Source organism: Hyperolius riggenbachi, chromosome 10, assembly GCF_040937935.1.
Source record: "Hyperolius riggenbachi isolate aHypRig1 chromosome 10, aHypRig1.pri, whole genome shotgun sequence".
Taxonomy (NCBI): domain Eukaryota; kingdom Metazoa; phylum Chordata; class Amphibia; order Anura; family Hyperoliidae; genus Hyperolius; species Hyperolius riggenbachi.
This window is the reverse complement of record NC_090655.1, coordinates 123,356,801-123,377,571: the sequence shown is the minus strand read 5'-3', so window position 1 is coordinate 123,377,571 and position 20,771 is coordinate 123,356,801. Positions and strand designations below refer to the sequence as shown.

Below are 20,771 nucleotides of genomic sequence, written 5' to 3'. Positions count from 1 at the left end.
GACTGCCTGAAATGCCCACACACCTTCCTGGACTGCTTCAGGACCTCCTGTAAGCCTGGGTACTTAGACACAAATCTTTGAATTATTAGATTCAGCACATGTGCCAAGCAGGGTACATGTGTCAACTTTCCCAAACTTAAAGCCACTGATCCACCTGTTTTGTTCAGAGGAGCCAGGAGCGCTGCTCGGCTTTGAGGCAAGACATGTCAAAGATGGCGTGACACCGTCGTACCCAGGGGAGGACTGGCCAGGGGGGAAGGGGGGAGATTTCCCCCCAGGCTGCCTCTCATTTAATGATTTAGGGCTGGTGCATGGCCTGTTGCATTCAGGTTATTGTATAAGGCAATGTGAACCACTAGGTTGGCTGAGGGAAATAAAAGCCCAATTAGCAATTAGAGGGCAGGAAAGTAAATATACACAGCATGATGCAGAGCAGAGGCTTGCCTGGAGGGTCTGTGGGAAAAAAAACTGTCTACTCTCTTACCATCATAGCTCCCAACTTTCCGTCTTTTGAAGGGACAGTCCCTCTTTGGATATACAGTAAGTGTGTGTGGGGGGACCATTTGGGCTGAGGCTGCCATGAACATGGGCCTCTAGTTTGTTTTCCCCCCAGGCCAAAAGGTCCCAGTCCTCCCCTGACTCGTACCTGGCATGCAGCATAGGCCCTGGGGAGCTGGGTGTGTGTAGTTGGAGAGGATGTAGCAGGAGGAGTTGGCAGCAGGCCTGTCTGCAAGCCATGGAGGTGTCACAACTAGGTCCACTGCACAGCCATGTACTCTCTGCTTGCTGCCGCCAGCGGCCACCAAGTTGACCCAATGTGCCATATAAATAATGTACCTGCCCTGACCGTGCTTTGCAGACCAGGCATCCATGGTCAGACGGACCCTTGACCCAACGCTGTGTGCCAGAGACACCACTTGCCTTTCAACTTCATGGTACAGTTTGGGTATCGCCTATTTTTGAGAAATAATTGCGGTCTGGTGTCTTCCAGTGTCCCAATCGCCACAAATTTTCAGAAGACCTCAGAGTCCACCAGCTGGTATGGTAACAGCTGGCGAGCTAACAGTTCCGCCAAGCCAGCTGTCAGACGCTGGGCAAGGGGGTGACTGGCAGACATTGGCTTCTTCCGCTCAAAGATTTCCTTCACGGACACCTGGCTGCTGTGGGCAGAGGAGCAGGAGCTGCTCAAGGTGAGAGGTGGAGTGGAGGAGGGTGGCTGTGAAGGTGCAAGGGATAAAGATGCTGCACCTGAAGGAGGTAGAGGAGAAGAAGGGTGGCTTTGCTTTTGTGTGCTGCTTTCTCTCAGTTGGTCTTTCCATTGCAGTTTGTGCTTTTTCGTCATGTGCCTTCGTAAGGCAGTTGTCCCTACGCGAGTCTTGGTCTTTCCACGGCTCAATTTTTGGTGGCAGAGAGTACAGATGGCATTGCTCTTATCTGAGGCAGACACACAAAAAAACTCCACACGCTGAGCCCTGGGAGGATGGAACTTTGGTGGTGGCATCAGCAGCTGACGTTGAAGGGCATTGGCTGGCTGTCCATAGGTGGTGATACATGATGCCGGACACTGCCACGAGCTGTTTCTGACGACGTGCTCCCCTTGCTTCTTTCCGCAACTCGTCTCCTCCTACTCCTCTCTGACTCCCCCTCTAAACTGTCCCCCTGGTCATCATGTCTATTAGGATCCCATCTGGCATCCATGGCAGTATCATCATCATCGTCAACATCATAATCATCCTCCACAGATTCGCTTGTATAAGACACCTCATAAACTGCACCAACAGCAGGTACTTCATCATCCTCACACCTTACGTCCATAGTGATGCCTAACTCAGACATATGAGGTGGTATAACTTGCCTTCATCTTGTTGTAACATTAATGGCTGTGAATCAGTTAATTCCTCACCAAATTACTCCTGTGAAGTGTCAATTGGAGCGGATGTTGTGTTAGTAGTAGCGCTGGTGGCTGCAGAAGATGAGGTGTTCTGTGTTAAATAGTCAACTACGTCCTGACAATATTGGGAGTTGATGGCACATGCCTTCTGAACACTGTACTTTGGTCCAGGGCCGCACAAAATCACGTCAGCACGACCTCGAACAGATCTGCCTGGTGGCCTGCCTCTGCCTGTTGTTTTGTCCATATTGGGGGGGATGAAGTGGAAGGTATGCACTGATTGGACTAATACAATGTGCAGTCACACAGGTATGCAGTGACTGCTGGTATAACAATGTGCAGTCACACAGGTGCAGTGAAAGGTATACACTGACTGCTGGTATAATACAATGTGCAGTCACAGATGCAGTGAAAGGTATGCAGTGACTGGAATTACAATACAATGTGCAGCTGTCACACAGGTGCAGTTAACAGGTATGCACAGACTAGTATATAAAACAGAGTGCGGTCACACAGGTGCAGTGAACAGGTATGCAGTGCCTGGTATATAAAACTGCGTGCTGTCACACACAGGTGCAGTGAAAGGTATACAGTGACTGATATTACAATACAATGTGCAGCTGTTACACAGGTGCAGTTAACAGGTATGCACGGACTGGTATATTAACCTCTTCAGGACCAGACCACCGACTTTACCCCCCGTAAAGACCAGGCCATTTTGTGTGAAATAGGCCACTGCAGCTTTAAGGCCATGCTGCAGGGCAGCATGACACAGCACACAAGTGATTCCCCCCCCCCCCTTTTTCCCCCACCAACAGAGCTCTCTGTTGGTGGGGTCTGATCACCCCCAGGTTTGTTTGTTTTTTTAATAAATATTTTTTTGTATTATTCAAATTACCCTCCCTCCCCCGTCTGCCTATCACAGCGATCGGCTGTGATAGGCTTCAGCCTACCACAGTGGATCGCTTCTGAGTCCCCCAGGGGGACAGCCGTGTCACACGGCTGTCCCCTGTACAGCGCTGCTGTAGATCGCAGTGCTGTACATGTTAGATGGCGATCGCCGCTCGGAGACTGAATGCAGAGCTCAGCTCTGCCCACCGAGCAGGAGGTGCGCGCGCAGCCGGCGCTTGATCTCCTGCAAAACAGAGCCCCAGGACTTTACGCCGATCAGTGTTAGTCGGTCCTTGGGCTGCCGCCGCAACCACGCCAGATGGCGTGACGTGATCAGCAAGTAGTTAAGCATCGTGCGGTCACACAGAGGTGCAGTGACTGGTATATAAAACTGCATGCTGTCACGCTCAGAATTTCTGCAGGGGGGCCCGGTGGGGCCTAGTTACGCCCCAGCTTGCAAGCATATGCAGTGTGTGAGTATATGAAAGCGAGTAAGCCTCCCCTTTGTTTGATTTACATTCCTAGAAAAAGGTAATCTTTAGAGTTTAGTTTTAGGCACTTCCCATCAGAGACGGGATAAGATGTAATGGGGTCCTAGGCCAGGTAGTAGATTTGGAGCCCTCTTATAGTCCACTGCTTTTGGTAAGCTGAAGTGGAGAGAGGTCAAAGAAGGTGGCAGGTGGGGACCCTTAACACCCCACTAGGCCCCAGGCACCTGCCTAGGTTGCCTGGTGGATAAACCTGCTCTGCTCCCCATGTTGTAAGATATGATTCTGATATTCATCTCACATGAGACCCAATTCAGTTAAAGTGGACCTGAACCCTTGCACAGGGCAGAAGGAAAACAGAAAGAAATGCACCCTGTATGTATTTAGAGAGTTTAGCCTGTCTAATTCCCCCTCATTTGTCTATAATCACAAGTTGCATTCTGATCTCTCCCCTGTGTCACATGACTGCCTATGCAGAGTAGAGTTGTCCCGAACCGTTCGCACGCAAACTTATTTGCACGGACATCGCAGATAAGATATAGTTAGGAGGTCTGTTACCTTGCTCCTTGCTGATATTTGTTGCTGAGAAGCACCACCAAAACAACTCTTTTGAGAGCTAATGTTCTTGTGATGTATTTTTTTTTTGTGGCCCACTGCGCCGCGAAGCTACGGCCAGAGAGGGATGAGACGCCAGGAGCTTTGAATCTCGAGTTTTATGATACATGCGCATGTTTTAAAGATAATTGTAAGTGCAATACTTTTTACCTACTGAAGCTATTAAACGGTTTTAACGCTATGTGGGCCCTGTTCTGAGTTTGTTTAAGGTGCATCTGTTCAAGGCAGCCCAAGCCCTACGTGATACACAAGCTACATTGGCTGGTCTGTGAGGGGTCAGCAAGCCTATCTGGTGAGCGCAACTGTGTGTCTTTGCCGGGATTAGAGGGGACCTGCACGGCAGTGGTGGTTTATAGTATTGTTGTGTGGCACAGTGGTGATCCATGTGTTGAACCCTGAAGGTATCACACTATATGCTGTTTTATATCTTTTACCCTCACACATATCGGCATGGGACGCTGGGAGACACGAGACAGTTGAAGAGGAGGTTCCATGATCGTGGATGGAAGTGAGCGTGTATTGCTGTCTGTAATTGGTCGGCAAATAACTCTGGTGAGCGCATTTGTTTACACTCAGTCGGTGGAGGACTTGACTTGATGTGCAGTGATAACATCTACAAGGAACTTGCATAGAACTTTATAGTGTTGAAGGAGCACACAGCAGGACCTTATCACATGTTATAGTATTTTGGTCTATGCCTTTCTCATGGTGCATCTACTCTCATGTTAGGTTAGATTACATGAAGTGAAAAGGATGTGGTATTAGGATTTATTATTATGTGCAATAACTGTTGATCGCTTGTGTATCAAATTATATGTTACTGGGTTATCAGCCTTTCATATAGCGATCCAGTCCTGAGGTCATTGCTCACTCTGAGTGGGGTGTGCAATCTATGCGAATCTATACTCTTCCTTATATTTTTTATATATAGGAGTTGTTGTACGAGGAGCGCACCTGCCACCTGAGTATATGTATCAGCAGTTGCCTGCCGCTGCCCGCTGCTGCCCGGACACTCATTAAGCTGGAGGGGAGCGCAGAGGGGAGAGCCCCAAGGTGATGGAGGGGGGGGGGGACCGTCCCCCCTCCCCGCCGACTGTGGGCATGGCTGTCCCCTCATGCTGCGACCCCTCCAGCCTCCCAAAACCACCCCGATCGGGCCCTGGGGCGGGCCCGGGCCCCCCTGTGGGGGCAGGGGTTGCATCCCCTATTGTTACTCCAGTGCTTGCAAGGGAACGACAGAGGCGCTGAGCTTTGCACCAGACTTATTTGAGTTTTATGCTCCGTTTATATTGCCTGATGAAGCGGGAGATGCCCGCGAAACGCATTGCACTTGCACTTTCTGGAGTATATAAATACATTTTTGTTGTTTTGAATATACACAACACTCGTGTGTGTCTGTTTGGGGGAGGTAAGTCCACCTCTGCCTCCTCTCATTTTAAACATTTTAGAATATTTTATCCTTTTGGCGCCTCTGTCTGCTTATACAGTTACTGCATATGCTGTACCTTATGTGACTGTATATGTCAAGCAGAAAACATCCAGTGAACAATCAGCATTGCCCAAGTATAGCACATACATTTCAATGGTAGCCTGCAAAAGACTATATGGCTAGCCTTCGGATAAGATAGGCACTGGCAACATTTAGCTACAAAGTTTATTTAGGAAGTGATTACAGCTATAACAGGAATTAGGTTTGCTAAATAGGCCCTTTGAGTCTTAACTTTGAGTCTAACTTCTGCGAATCACCATAGAGCTCATTACAATGAACATATCCTTTAGGTAATGCCATTGTAATCTTACATTGATCCTGTTCTTTATTCTTAAAGCACTCATTTCTCCAGGCTATCCTTTTTCCTTTTCTTTAAAAAAAACCCCACTATCTCTGCTTTCCTTTTTGTTCAATCTCATTTCCAATTAACACATTTCCTACAAGGCTTTCCAGGCCTGGGCAAACACATTAGCACAGTTAGTGATCACAGATGCTTTTCTCAGCATCAGCCACAATATCCCAAAGTAAAATGTGTTCAGTTGACACTGGCTCTTTGCCATAACAGTGTGCCAGACAGTAACAGTTAGCATGACTCTGTAAGCTTGGATAAAGTGAAGCCTGAAAGACAGGACTGGGGTTTGCAGGCATTGTGTGACTGGTGGCGAAAGATCATCATATGGACACCTATACTGTAGGAGGACAGAAAGCCGTTCAGAGACACTGTATTTTTTAGAATGAAGTGTTCTTGGTGATGGCTGTTAATGATGATCTCGTGCAAAAATCTAGCGTCTGTACAACTCTCGCATGACATAGTTTAGAAACAAGTGAATTGTTCTTACCGCCACTCTCTCCTTCTCCTCTCCCTTCTCTACACAACAGAACTTGCTGCTCAACTATAGCCAGACAACATATATGTACAGCATTTTTTCAAACAAACAATACTGTCTGTACATAGCTTTAGGTACTTCCTTATTTGTGCAGAAAAAAAAAAACAGATTGTGGCAAATTTAAGGTGAGTTTTTTCACATGTTTTGGTCCTGCCCTGAAATTTATACTTATTGGGGGGATATACACGATATGCTTGCAAAACTCATGGATACATCAATATCATTGCAGACATAACCATATCAGCACGAAAGTAATTTGTAACTGGACTGCATTTATTCTAAGGTAGGAGACAAATAGCCTTAAAGGGACACTTAAGTCAAACAAAAAAAAATGAGTTTTACTCACCTAGGGCTTCCAATAGCCCCCTGCAGCTGTCCGGTACCCTCGCCGTCTCCCTCCGATCCTCCTGGCCCCGCCGGCAGCCACTTCCTGTTTTGGTGACAGGAGCTGACAGGCTGGGGACGCGAGTGATTCTTCGCGTTCCCAGACACATTAGCACCCTCTATGCTGCTATATGGTATATGATATATGCTATAGCAGCATAGATGGCGCTATTGTGGCCAGGAACGCGAAGAATCACTCGCGCCCCCAGCCTGTCAGCTCCTGTCACTGAAACAGGAAGTGGCTGCCGGCGGGGCCAGGAGGATCGGAGGGAGATGGCGAGGGCACCGGACAGCTGCAGGGGGCTATTGGAAGCCCCTGGTGAGTAAAACTCATTTTTTTTTTACTTAAGTGTCCCTTTAAGATGCAAAAATATGAATGCACAAACCACTGCAGAATTTCTTACTTCTGTCCACACAGACTAAACTGTATACAAAAACATATATGAAAATAAAGGTTCAAAAATGAGCATGCTGCTCTATTGGTAAGGAAGGAGATTGTCAGGGTTTTACTGTTGTTGTTGTTGTTGTTTGTTATGTTATATGTAAGTAAAAGTATATTTTAAGTATAAGTACAGTATAAAAACTAATAATAAAAAAAATATCCCCTCCCCCCCCCCCCAAAAAAAAAAAAAAACACACAGAAAAACAACAACAATTGACTGGAAAAGTCTAGCTCAGCAGATTGATTGTGTACTTCAACAGAATTGCCTTACAACATTATTTTTGGGGGTGGGGCATGCATTATTAGGATTTCTTTAAAAGAATAACTATAAATGATTGGGTCAAGAAAAGATCACGCCATGTCTGCATTCAATGTAAGAATAAGACACTAAAAACACTCTAAAGGCGGCCACACATGATACAATCAGAATGTTTGGATTTCCCATTAAAAATTGTTATGAAACATGATTGAATTTCCGGTCTTTACAATATGTTTTGACCAGCTGTGAAGGGAAATTCAGATTTTTGTTTTGAAAATTGAATAGGATAGATTTAAAATTTCTCTTTAGTTACATAAAATTGTAAAGAGTAATTTAATACATTAAATACTTTCGATTTATAGACCACCCCCCAAAAAATGTCATAGTTTCCAATCATTTTTTTATATCATAGTTGGGCACAAATCGCACACTTGTGTGGTATGTTGGTTACATTTTTCAAAAATTACAATCAATCAGAAACACTGATCTTAGTTCTTGAATTGAAAAACAAAATACATTTTTTTTTGTGGGTGGCCACCTTAAAAGTGATAAGCACGGAGGAAATAATGGTGAAAAAAAAACACAACCTACAAAAGATCTTGTATATTTTCTGCCTCCCACAGATCTGTCCATTCTTTTATTTCTACAGTATGTATTTATATAGGTGCTGTCCACAGTCACTTATTACACCACTTACAGCCACTACTTATCACACCTAAATGATCTATATATTGTTTTTTTTGTTAAGATTTTTTTTCTGTATGCATTTTAAAGGGAATAAGAAGAAAACATTGAAATAAGTCATAATTTCTTCAACCATTATAGTGGTATAAAGTGCTACTGTAGATAAAATCCACACATTTTATTTTCCCATTTGTCCTGGTTAATATAACATTTAAATGAAGTCCTGGTACAATGTATGGAGACGATATGTCATTTGGAAATAAAGGTGTATTTTTCCATTTTGTATTTGTTTATACTCTAGCAATAATTACAAGTCTTTATTTGCAAGTCACGGCATAGGTGCTCAGTGCAAAACTAGGACAATGCATATTTTAAAATGGATATTGTTTAATCTATGGTAGCTGTACATTAGTGTCACCTGATCTTTACTAACTAGCACAGTTTCATATATATGGATCTCCGTTAATTCATTTGTTTTGACTATATGTAATAAATAAGATGCTTGTAGCTGTGTTAGTGCACTTGTAGCCAGGGGTGCTCCTGCCATGACGCCACCTAAACAAGGTGCATCAGGAAGCATCTACCAAAGGGTGGCATCCTACCTCCCTTCCTCCCTGGCTGCTGCTCTTTTACCTCCTTGAGTCGGTGGCCACTTACCTTCGCTGGTGATCCCTTCTTTGCTGCATGCCTGGTGCGGCATGCAACAAGGACTGAGCGTGGGTTACTTACCCGGCTGCAGACAGTCAGACAGGAGAGCGGCTCCTCCTAGTAGAGGCACATATACAGGAAGTACTTACTTACTGTATACATGCCGTCACCAGGGGAACTGCTCTCCTGTCTGACTGTCTGTGGTCGGGTGGGTCACCACGCTGAAGTCTCTGCTGCATGCCGCGCTGGACATGCAGCAAAGAAGGGATTACCAGCCAGGGACAACATGATGGAGGAGGCCACCATTCTCCGGAGGTATGATTGATAGTATATGGGGGGAAACGATCACTCACAGCTTGTCACTGCAACATTGTAGCCCAAAACATGCTTCAACTAAAAACACTAATATACCTCCGTAAGATTTATTAAAACTTTAAAAGATTATTGCACTCACAAGCCTCAGTAGACAACAAGCGTATAGCATAACAGCATGGGTCCCCGGGAAACCGCTCAGCTGCTCCAGTCTCAGATCCTCACTCACTCGTCCTCTCCGATAGCTCAACTTCCTCCACCAGTCACGTGTGCCATAGCTCCGCCCTATGCATTTTGTCAGTACTCTGACTCATCAGTACCCTGGTGGTGCCTAACCCTTACACCTTATACCCCCTCTGGATGTGTCTAATCCTAAAGGTGCAACACACATTTGCTCACTACCAGTTCAAGCAATTTCATACCTCTATCTGGTCAGCAGGTGCCAATCAGCCAATCAGGTGTACGGTCATACACCCTTTGCCTGCCATACCAAATCTAGCAGGAATTGCATAAATTAGCATTCAGGTGGGAGACTCGGTTGGACGTAATCATTATTACATATTTTAGGCCTCCTTTCCACAAACTGTTGAGTGAAATGCCTCTCAAACTCTCTCAACTGCTCACTTCTGCCTTGTAACTGCTTGTTGCTGCATGATAACTGCTTACTGCTGCCTGATAACTGCTTGCTGAGCACACAGCTCAACAGTTTGTGGAAAAGAGGCCTTACAGGGACCGCCGCGTGTAGGCATCTCCCACACAGTCCCCTCCCTAACCACTCACCTGTCAACCGCATCCTGGAAGCTGCAAAAAATAAATTTCTTTTCTAAACTGAATGCTAACTGCAACACACACATTTGCTCACTACCAGTTCAAGCAATTTCCTACCTCTATCTGGTCCGAGCCTCCCACCTGAATGCTAATTTATGCAATTCCTGCTAGATTTGGTATGGCAGGCAAAGGGTGAGAGAGACCTGGGGCCCCCCGGCTGTCATGCAAACCAGTGTTTGTGATTTTAAATTTTTTTTTTGCAGCTTCCAGGATGCGGTTTACAGGTGAGTGGTTAGGGAGGGGACTGTGTGGGAGATGCCTACATGTGGTGGTCCCTGTAAAAGATGTAATAACGATTACGTCCAACTGAGCCTCCCACCTGAATGCTAATTTATGCAATTCCTGCTAGATTTGGTATGGCAGGCAAAGGGTGTATGACCATACACCTGATTGGCTGATTGGCGCCTGCTGACCAGATAGAGGTAGGAAATTGCTTGAACTGGTAGTGAGCAAATGTGTGTGTTGCAGTTAGCATTCAGTTTAGAGGCAGTGGGGGTGAAGTCCCTGGTAGTGAGAGTTCCAGGGCTCGCCTGCATTTGCCTCTAGGTATCGCATGGTGGTTTGGGGGCCCCAGCTAGTGAGAGAGACCTGGGGCCCCCGGCTGTCATGCGAACCAGTGTTTGTAATCCTAAAGGTGCCCATACATCAGAGGACTTTGGCGGCCAAGCAATCAACCAATTTGATTATTATTATTGAATTAGTTGAAAATCTGTGCCGCCAAGTGCAGGCCTGTCTGGCGATATGACCGCTTTGGGGTAGAAATTGGTTGCGTTAGTCGATCGTGCCTGATGCAAGATGTCGTGGCTGAAGTTGGTTGATCGGGTGTGCGGCAATATGGCAGCTGATTTCGGAATGAGCGACGAAACCCCCGCTGCCCCCCCATGAGTGCATTTATACATTACCTGCCCTGCGTCAGCCTCCGCGTGGTGTCCGACCGTCTTGGGTGGTTCCTCTATCAGCTACATACACACTGGCAGGGGCGCATAGCGTGTGACATCATGTGCCGCCACCAGCGTGTATGTGGAAGAGCCACCCGGAGACGGACGGACTCCATGCAGAGGCTGACACAGGTACTGTAATGTATAAATGTACTGATTTACATTAGGGGGACAGCAGCGTGGTGGACGCTGAAATCGGACGGGAATCAGCCTGCGGTATATGGGCAGCTTTGACAAAAAGATGAATTTATCTCTAATTTATATCTCTAATCAGATTCGACTAGGGATAAATTTGTCTCTTTGTCCAATTTGCCCATAATCTCCTGTTGTATGGCTACCTTAGGTGATTCCTAATCCTACATCCCCCTTTCCTGATGCCCTATCAAATGTAGAAACGATAACATATTTAATAAAGTAAAATTTGTACATACTGTACATACAAAATAATATGACAAAAACTATAACGTTGCAAGTTTCAAAACCATAATATATTTCAAAACTTGTGATGTTCTAATGTTTAAAATGATATTTATCGGGCGTCCATTTTTCTGCTTTGAACGCTGTATTAACGATATTTGCATTACTGCCTATGACGAAGCCCAAATCCTCCACTAGCCGTCCTTATTTCCTGCTACCCTGGCTATCCTGATAAACTCTTTGGCTGGAATAGTGTCTGAATCTCACACCTGACCCAAGCATGCAGCTAATCCAGTCAGACGTCAGTCAGAGCACCTGATCTGCAGGCTTGCTCAGGGTCTATGCTAAAAGTATTAGACAGTGGCTCAACAGGACAGCCAGGCAATAGGTATTTTTTAAAAGGAAATAAATATGTCAGCCTCTATATCCCTTTCGCTTTAGGTTCCCTTTAAGGAGTACGGTGTGACAGATTCAGTGCAAAACGTAAGTTATTGTGTGCGGAATGGACAAAGTGTGCGTAAACTGTTGCAGTGAAGCATACTTTTTATTACCTGTATGCTTCACTCTATGCGTCGCATTGCATGTGTAATGCACAATGCGAATTTTCTCCTCAGTTGTGATCCTGTTTTTACAGGGTAGGCTGCACAATGCCCCAGACCCAGTGGGAAACTAGCCTTGTGACATGTCTATGGACTTTGTAAAGTGCTGCAAAGAACTTAAAGGGAACCTTAACTGAGAAGCATATGGATTTTTCCTTTTGAAATAATACCAGTTTCCTGACTCTCCTGCTGATCCAGTGTCTCTAATACTTTCAGCCACAGCTCCTCAACAAGCATACAGATCAGGTGATCTGACTGAAGTCAGACTGGATTAGCTGCATGCTTGTTTCAGGTATGTGATTCAGACTACTGCAGTGAAGAGATCAGCAGGACGGCCAGGCAACTGGTATTGTTTAGAAGGAAATATCCATATCCCTCTCAGTTTAGGTTCCCTTTAACTACCTTGAGACCGCTCCACGCCCACGGGCGTGGCAGCCCGAAGACCGCCTAACGCTGATTGGCGTCAAGTCCTGGGGCTGCAGTTTGCAGGAGATCGCGCGCAGGATGCGCGCGAATCTCCTGCTCGGGGAGTGGCGCTCCGCCCTCTCTTCGGTCTCTGATCACCGCTTGGAAGACTGTTAGACGGCGTAATCACCGTCTATTTACATGTACAGCTCTGCGATCGGCAGCAGCGCTGTACTGGGGACAGCCGTGTGACACGGCTGCCCCCCTGGGGGACAAGAGAGCGATCGGCTCTCATAGGCAGAAGCCTATGACAGCCATTCGCCAGGATTGGCCGGCTGGGGGGTGGGAGGGTTTAAAAAAAATAAAATAATAAAGTATATAAGAAAAAAAAATAACATAAATATTGATAAAAAAATAATAAACACTGGGGGGCGATCAGACCCCACCAACAGAGAGCTCTGTTGGTGGGGGGAAAAGGGGGGGGGATCACTCTGCTGTGTTGTGCGGCCCTGCAGCTTGGCCTTAAAGCTGCAGTGGCCAATTACAGAAAAAACAGCCTGGTCTTTAAGGGGATTTAGCACTGTGGTCCTCAAGTGGTTAAGCACTAAATATTAGCCATAATAATAATACTACATGTAACAGTAATTCTGCTTGTGGTGATCTCCAGCCCTACATTCCTAGTCCATATACATACAGTACAGCATAGGATGTAATATCCTAGTGGTTCTGTTTCACCATGAGCTATCTGGGTACTCTGTACTATGCATACAGGCTGACCTTAGGAAGAGAGTGAAAGGAAGTGCAAGAGGTCATGGAAAGTCTTCATAATTACCCTCTTCCATTCCCCAACAGCATCTGATTTTTATCTTCAGGTATGAGTGAAAGCTGCAGCTCATCTTGTTCCTGTTTTTCAAAGAGAGGGTCTGGATTTTACGGCAGCCATAAAATGGGGGAAATCAGTATCTCTTATCAGTTTAAAAGGTATAAATTATACCTCTATAAACATCCCATAGAGAAAGTAAACATGCCTGCAAGCCAGGCTCAATCTGTTTAGTTTTTTTTAAAACTCATCAATCAGAAGCAGAAAGTCAACTCATTGGCACATTGGTCTTCTAGTGATAAATCTGAAATATAAATTCATTTTGATGGTGAGTCAGAGTTGGAACCTTCAATTCTATTATATGTTGTCAATACTTCAAGCTGACATTGCAGGGAAGGTTTAGAGACATTCCCAATCAGCTGCCGGCTCTGGTATGTGGTGGTCAGTGTTATTACCGGGTCACATCATTGGAAATCCTTCACAAGAGAAACCCACTGATTCCCTCACACAGATAATGAAATTATTTACCAGCATCCACTGTCTCCTGAGATCAAAGATACAGCAGGAAAAGAAGAAAGTAAGGGCCTAATGTTATAAATGTAAGCATATAATGTCCACTTGTAAGAAACCTCAAAGGTTGCTGTAAATACAGCATGCTCATATAAAATAATGACAATGAACTGACATAATTCAAAAATTGGCTAAAGAATACGTGTAGTGGGTAAAAAAATGTTTTGACTCACCTGGGGCTTCTTACAGCCCCTCCTCAGGGCCACTTCTAGTAACAGCGGGGCCCCTGGGCAACTAGCAGCAGTAGGGATCCTTTGTTGCAGCCAAATTCCCCCCTTAGGGCCCCTAAGCCAGGGGCTGACCCCCTCCCCACCAGATCACCCCCTTACTTAACTGTGCTTTCTGGGATCCATGCAGAGTCTTTGGCAGAGTAGTGTCTTACCTGTGTTGGCGAGTGCGTTCCTCTGTTAGTCTGTGGCTCCATGCACTCCCCGACTTCATCCTCGCAAGTGTGCCTCTGCTCTGTGACCCACCGCCAGTGTCGTAGCTAAGGAGCTATGGGCCCTAATGCAAGTTTTACATTGGGGCCCCCCAAGCACTCTATAGATGACAATTGATAAGGTGCAAGAAGGGGATGGGGAACAGTGTGTCAGTGATTACTACTATTCAAAGCATCTATAGAAGTGATTATTACTAGCACAGGACCAATAGAGAGCTAATAATGTGGGTGAGGGAGGGCCCTACAGGGCCCCTCTGGCCCAAGGGCCCCAATGCGGTCACAACCTCTGCAACCCCTATTGCTACACCACTGCCCGCCGCATGTTATTATGCAATAACATGCCGCAGGTCATAGAGAAGATGCAGCCATCGGTGGATGAAGATGGGAGTGAACGGAGCCACAAACTGAAAGAGGAGTGCGCCCACCAGGGCAGGTGAGACGCTGCTCCACCGAAGACTCTGCAGGGGCCCCAGGGAGCAACAGTTAAGTGCGGGGAGACACCTCGAGGGCCCCTACAGGCTCTGGAGCCCTGGGGAAATTGCCCCCTTTGCTTCTATGGTAGCACCGGCCTACTCCTCCTGGTCTACGTGTCCCTCAGCACCGCTACGCAGTCGGCCAATAGTCAGCTGTTCACTCCGTGATGGTCCACATCCGCTGCGTCTGTGCAGAATGCTTCCAGCTACGGAAGTGCGACCACAAGCAGCAAATGCGCAGAAGTAGCTGACCCGGCTGGGTCGTAGACCATTACAGAGCTGACTACTGGCCAACTGCACAGCTGCGCCGAGGAACACAGAGACTATGAGGGGTTCGAAGAAGCCCCAGATGAATCAAACTTTATTTTTTTAGCTACTTCATGCATCCTTTAATGAATAATAGAGAATGCTAGTTGTGCAGCTACTATAATGAACTATTATACAATCCTACCTAATAAAACCCGTCCCATGTCCGTGTGTGTGTCCCTGCATGCTACTGCGCATGTGCTGCAGGGACAGCCGTTAGACAAAAGCAGGGCAGGCAGGGGGCCGGGCGGGAGGCCGGGCGTGCACTGCGGCGGATGAGCGCGCACGTGCGGCACGCGCGTGTGTGTGCTGATAGCTGGCGGCGTGACTGCCCTAGCCCGTTATTAAACCCAATAAAATAGTGAGCGGGCCCAAACTACAGCTACAAATAGCGGGTGCATTTGCAGAGGGTTTTTGAGTTAGGCATTTAAAGTGGACCTGAACTCTTGCACAGGGTAGAAGGAAAACATAGAGAAATGCACCCTGTATGTATTTAAAGAGTTTAGCCTGTTTAATTCCCCCTCATTGGTGTCTAATCACTAGTTGTAATTTGATCTCTCACCCATGTCATATGACTGCCACGGCAGAGATGGCAGATAAGCTCATTTGAAAGTACAGGATGTTAACGATATGTCTGCTTCCATGAATCAGGAAGTAGAAACAGTGCAGATTTATTTTAGAATTTGTATCAGCTGTAACCAAGAAAGGTTTTTTGTTTCAAGTTTATTATGCTGTTGAGTATCTTTTAGAGCAGAGAGGAAGTTTTTGAGTTCAGGTCCGCTTTAAGTGTGTGTGTGTGTGTGTGTGGGGGGGGGGGGGTTTAGGCGGATCAGTGAATAATGGCGCACAGCGCCTATGCATACAAATAGCGCCGCATTAAAAGGATACGCTTATTGCTATTTATCGTTAGCACTGCATAATTATAGCGCACAGGGAAAAAAGAAGAAAAACGGCACACAGTAACGCACAGTTCATATGCCAAACAGCATACGTTATTGTGCACGGTAACGTTATTTATCAATAGCGCCCTACATAAGCCAAACTGCAGAAGTTATTTAACTGCAAAACAGTGAATGGATTGAATGTAACACTGTCAAGGTTAGGGTTAGGCACCACCAGGGGAGATTTAGGATTAGGCACAACCAGGAAGGTCTTAGGGTTAGGCACCACCAGGGGGGTGATTAGGGTTAGGCACCACCAGGGGGGTGGTTAGGGTTAGGCACCACCAGGGGGGTGGTTAGGGTTAGGCACCACCAGGGGGGTGGTTAGGGTTAGGCACCACCAAGGGGGTGGTTAGGGTTAGGCACCACCAGGAGGGTGGTTAGGGTTAGGCACCACCAGAGGGGTGGTTAGGGTTAGGCACCACCAGGGGGGTGGTTAGGGTTAGGCACCACCAGGGGGGGTCTTAGGGCTAGGGATAGGTACAGAGAGGGTTCTGTGTGTTAACGCTAAATAACAATAAGGCTTTAATGTTAAATAGCGATAAGCATCAAACGGATTAGCGACAACACCGTGCACCATTATTCGCAGGCGCCATTTTCAGATGGACCTGTGTTTAGGATTAGGCATCAGCGATGGGGGGTGGTTTGGGTTAGGCATCAGAGGAGGAGGTGGTTAGGTTTGGGCATCAGAGGTGGGGTGGTTAGGGTTCCACATCAGAAGGGGGCATTTAGAGTTAGACATCAGCAGGGGTTAGGCATCGGCTATTCCCAGTGTCCAAATTCTCGCAGTGCCCATGTTAAATATACACATTATCCTGAAGATCTTTTCAAGTTGCTCTTTTTACTTACTTTTACTAACTACCTGATCAGTATTATTAGGACACGTTCACCTCAATTTGCATTGCACTTAGAGTGATTGTACTCTGCGTTATATGGGATTCAGTTATGAGTTTTCTGCACTGATATACAGCATCTCAACAAGTAGTAGTTGTGTGTTTTAGATTGATTTTTGAATGGTGACAGTTCACTGTTACATGTTTCATATCGACTATCTTTACTCATAGCTATTTAAAAATGTTGGTTAACTTAAAGTGCACTGAACTACAATTTTAGACTACATCTCCCAGCATGCACTGCAGCATGCATGTGACCCCGCCGGAAAGTACAAATTCCCACACAAGTTGTGGTCGGCTCGAGAAGATGGAGGATACAGAACGGGCTGGGGGCCAGAGAATCAGCACCGGGTAGCTAATAAGGCTTCCCCCGACCCCCCGCACCCTCATTGGCACAAAGCAATATGATCCTCCCTTATGGGGAGGTTCGTTCGTTCTTTAAAACGTAGAAAAACAATGCTCAGTGCACTTTAAGATAAATTACTAATATCATTTTGCCTTTATTCATCAAGGTGCACTGTTAAAGCAGCGCAGCTTAATGAGAGGAGCGCAAGCTCAGCACACGCTATGCTGCAGTAGTGCAGCCGCAGCGTAGCACGCGCTGGTAACTTACGCATACTCCTTGTAACTAATGGCCGCATCACTTATCCTGCCCTGAGTTCCTTCGGGTCCAGTGGCTTTATAGGAAGTGATCCTGGCGCTTTGATTGGCCCAAGGGCCATTCACAAGCCTCCTGCTTCTAGGGCAGTTTCTAGGCTAAATTGCACCCAGGACGAGGGTGTAAAAATCGCCCCCCCCCATCCCTCCTGTGGAGCCAGGCATGGGTGCCCGTAGTATAGGTTAGCCAGGTCTAGGTTTCCCCCAGTATAGGTAGCCAGGCATAGTTGCCCCCAGTATAGGTTAGTTATGTAGTTGCCACCAGTATAGGTTAGATAGGTAGGTGCCCCAAGTATAGGTTAGATAGGTAGGTGCCTCCAATATAGATAGCCAGTATAGTTGCCCTCAGTATAAGTTAGATAGGTAGGTTCCCCAGTATAGGTTAGATAGGTAGGTGCCCCCAGCAGGGCCGTGCAGAGGATCCTCAAGGGTGTGGTGCTCAAATTTGAAATCGATAAATCGTGCTAAATTGTGTATGTAATACCCCCTCTCCAGAAAGCATAAGGCAGTCTTAACCACACGCACACACGCACGCACACACACACACACACACACACACACACACCTTTATAGCAGTATCAGGCAGACTTTGTGTCTCCTTCCAACCAACTCTTTTAGTGCTACCACCCTCACATCAGCAGTGATAGGTGCCCACTGTTAGTGGGTTAGAGTGGGCACAGTGGAGCCCGCAGTGAAGGCACAGACTCACCATTCATTACCTCTGTCCCTCTTGATCAGCACTCAAGCCTCTTTTCAGGCAAAGAAGTGGTTACCAATATGCAGTGGTTGCTAAGCATTAGTAGATGCAAAACTGCAGTAAGTGCCAAGGTGCAGTGGGTGCCCAGACGCAGTAGATGGTAAGATGCAAAGGTTAATTTGTATATGTTACCCGGCGCTAGAGTTTCTTATATATATATATGTATATATATATAAGAGTGAGCTGCGTTGTTAGTTGAGGGATCCCTAACACCCTCACAGTAATGAGCCAAGGTAATATATTAAATCTAACACGCGCTTCAGGTATAAGGCTAGATTCCTCTTTATTCTCCGTTTCTTATGTTAAAATCCACACATAAAGTAAAAGTAAAATATCAATAGGATAAACAAACAACCCTATATAAAACCCTGATCCTCCAAGTCCATTCATTCATATACACTCAAAACACATATATAGAAGGGCCCTTCTATCACAACCTTACTCGTCAATTCGTGTAGGGAAAAGACGTATTAGAGATATTCCAAAGTGTAATGATAAAAGGGGATCTGGAAAGAGAGTCTAAAAAATATTGGTAGATCTCCAAATGTCCTCATAGGGAGCCCGTTCTGTTCCCAGCCAACGTCTGTTTCCAAGACTTATAAAGTTATGCTGTTCCTCCAATTAGAAAAAAGAAAGATTCCCACTTACAGTTCTGCAGTAGGTCTATCAATTCGAAGGGTGGGTCTACTAAATTTCAAGATGTACTCCTTCTTGTAGGTCTCACCACCACCAACTAAAGGTCCGTCTTGATGGTGAGCCGTCTCCTCGCTGCTCTCCACGCCGTGTAGTTGAGGTGCGCATACGTCACTTCCGTGTGTTAAGACTCACGGGTCCGCTCGTCGCACTTCCTTCTGGCTGGCTGCAGTCTCTCTGGCTAATGTGGGTGACGTCACCGCTAAAAGATCCGTTGAACCTCTGCTTACAGGCGGCCGCTGCGCGCTATCACGGCTTGTCTGTAGTCCACGATCTTTGCCAAAAGATAATGAAACCTCTACGCGTTTCTGCCAATTAGCGTTGGCTTTCTTCAGGAGGGTTTACTCTGAGTCATCTGAGGCTAGCATTGTCCATCCTTCTTTTATAGTATTCATTTATCATTCCTTCCTTCCCCTTAATCGGATTATAGGTCATAGTTCAAAGGGTACCCTATTACAGATGTATCATTTCCTTGTATTATTCATCAAGCCGGTAGCAGCATCCCATTTTGCTTGATTCAGTACCCAATCAATCAATTAATAATCGATACAAATAAAAGAAATAAAGATATAAATAAAAATAATAAAAACAGTTAAGTATGAACATTCGCTCTCACCACTCATGAATATCTCTCAACACCCCTTCCTCCCACATAGAGGATCAGTTTTCGATCTCAGCGTTTGATATATCCACACTATATAGGATAAAGTATACTTAAGTACGTAGAGAGTATAAGGTAGGCGTGACCCAATAGTAATCCCCCCCTCCCCACATATGCTCAACCACCCCAATCTCAAAGGTGATTTTGATATCAACCGGAGTCAACCGGAGTCATATGTGGGGAGGGGGGGATTACTATTGGGTCACGCCTACCTTATACTCTCTACGTACTTAAGTATACTTTATCCTATATAGTGTGGATATATCAAACGCTGAGATCGAAAACTGATCCTCTATGTGGGAGGAAGGGGTGTTGAGAGATATTCATGAGTGGTGAGAGCGAATGTTCATACTTAACTGTTTTTATTATTTTTATTTATATCTTTATTTCTTTTATTTGTATCGATTATTAATTGATTGATTGGGTACTGAATCAAGCAAAATGGGATGCTGCTACCGGCTTGATGAATAATACAAGGAAATGATACATCTGTAATAGGGTACCCTTTGAACTATGACCTATAATCCGATTAAGGGGAAGGAAGGAATGATAAATGAATACTATAAAAGAAGGATGGACAATGCTAGCCTCAGATGACTCAGAGTAAACCCTCCTGAAGAAAGCCAACGCTAATTGGCAGAAACGCGTAGAGGTTTCATTATCTTTTGGCAAAGATCGTGGACTACAGACAAGCCGTGATAGCGCGCAGCGGCCGCCTGTAAGCAGAGGTTCAACGGATCTTTTAGCGGTGACGTCACCCACATTAGCCAGAGAGACTGCAGCCAGCCAGAAGGAAGTGCGACGAGCGGACCCGTGAGTCTTAACACACGGAAGTGACGTATGCGCACCTCAACTACACGGCGTGGAGAGCAGCGAGGAGACGGCTCACCATCAAGACGGACCTTTAGTTGGTGGTGGTGAGACCTACAAGAAGGAGTACATCTTGAAATTTAGTAGACCCACCCTTCGAATTGATAGACCTACTGCAGAACTGTAAGTGGGAATCTTTCTTTTTTCTAATTGGAGGAACAGCATAACTTTATAAGTCTTGGAAACAGACGTTGGCTGGGAACAGAACGGGCTCCCTATGAGGACATTTGGAGATCTACCAATATTTTTTTAGACTCTCTTTCCAGATCCCCTTTTATCATTACACTTTGGAATATCTCTAATACGTCTTTTCCCTACACGAATTGACGAGTAAGGTTGTGATAGAAGGGCCCTTCTATATATGTGTTTTGAGTGTATATGAATGAATGGACTTGGAGGATCAGGGTTTTATATAGGGTTGTTTGTTTATCCTATTGATATTTTACTTTTACTTTAGGTGTGGATTTTAACATAAGAAACGGAGAATAAAGAAGATGCAAAGGTTCACTCTGTG

General features: G+C 45.8%; 1 protein-coding gene across 4 annotated transcripts in view; it reads right to left on the bottom strand.

Moving 5' to 3' along the window:
- WNT8B (Wnt family member 8B) overlaps positions 1-20,771 on the bottom strand; it is an 84,424-nt gene that overhangs the window by 53,470 nt on the left and 10,183 nt on the right. The window contains exon 1 of one of the 4 annotated variants that reach the window (XM_068255648.1): positions 9,413-9,560. The exons of 2 other annotated variants lie outside the window; for them this stretch is intronic. The gene's annotated coding sequence lies outside the window, so the exon portion shown is untranslated. Of the gene's footprint in view, positions 1-9,132; positions 9,208-9,412; positions 9,561-20,771 lie in introns of those variants that run through there. One more of the 4 variants, XM_068255649.1, reaches the window with a different exon arrangement.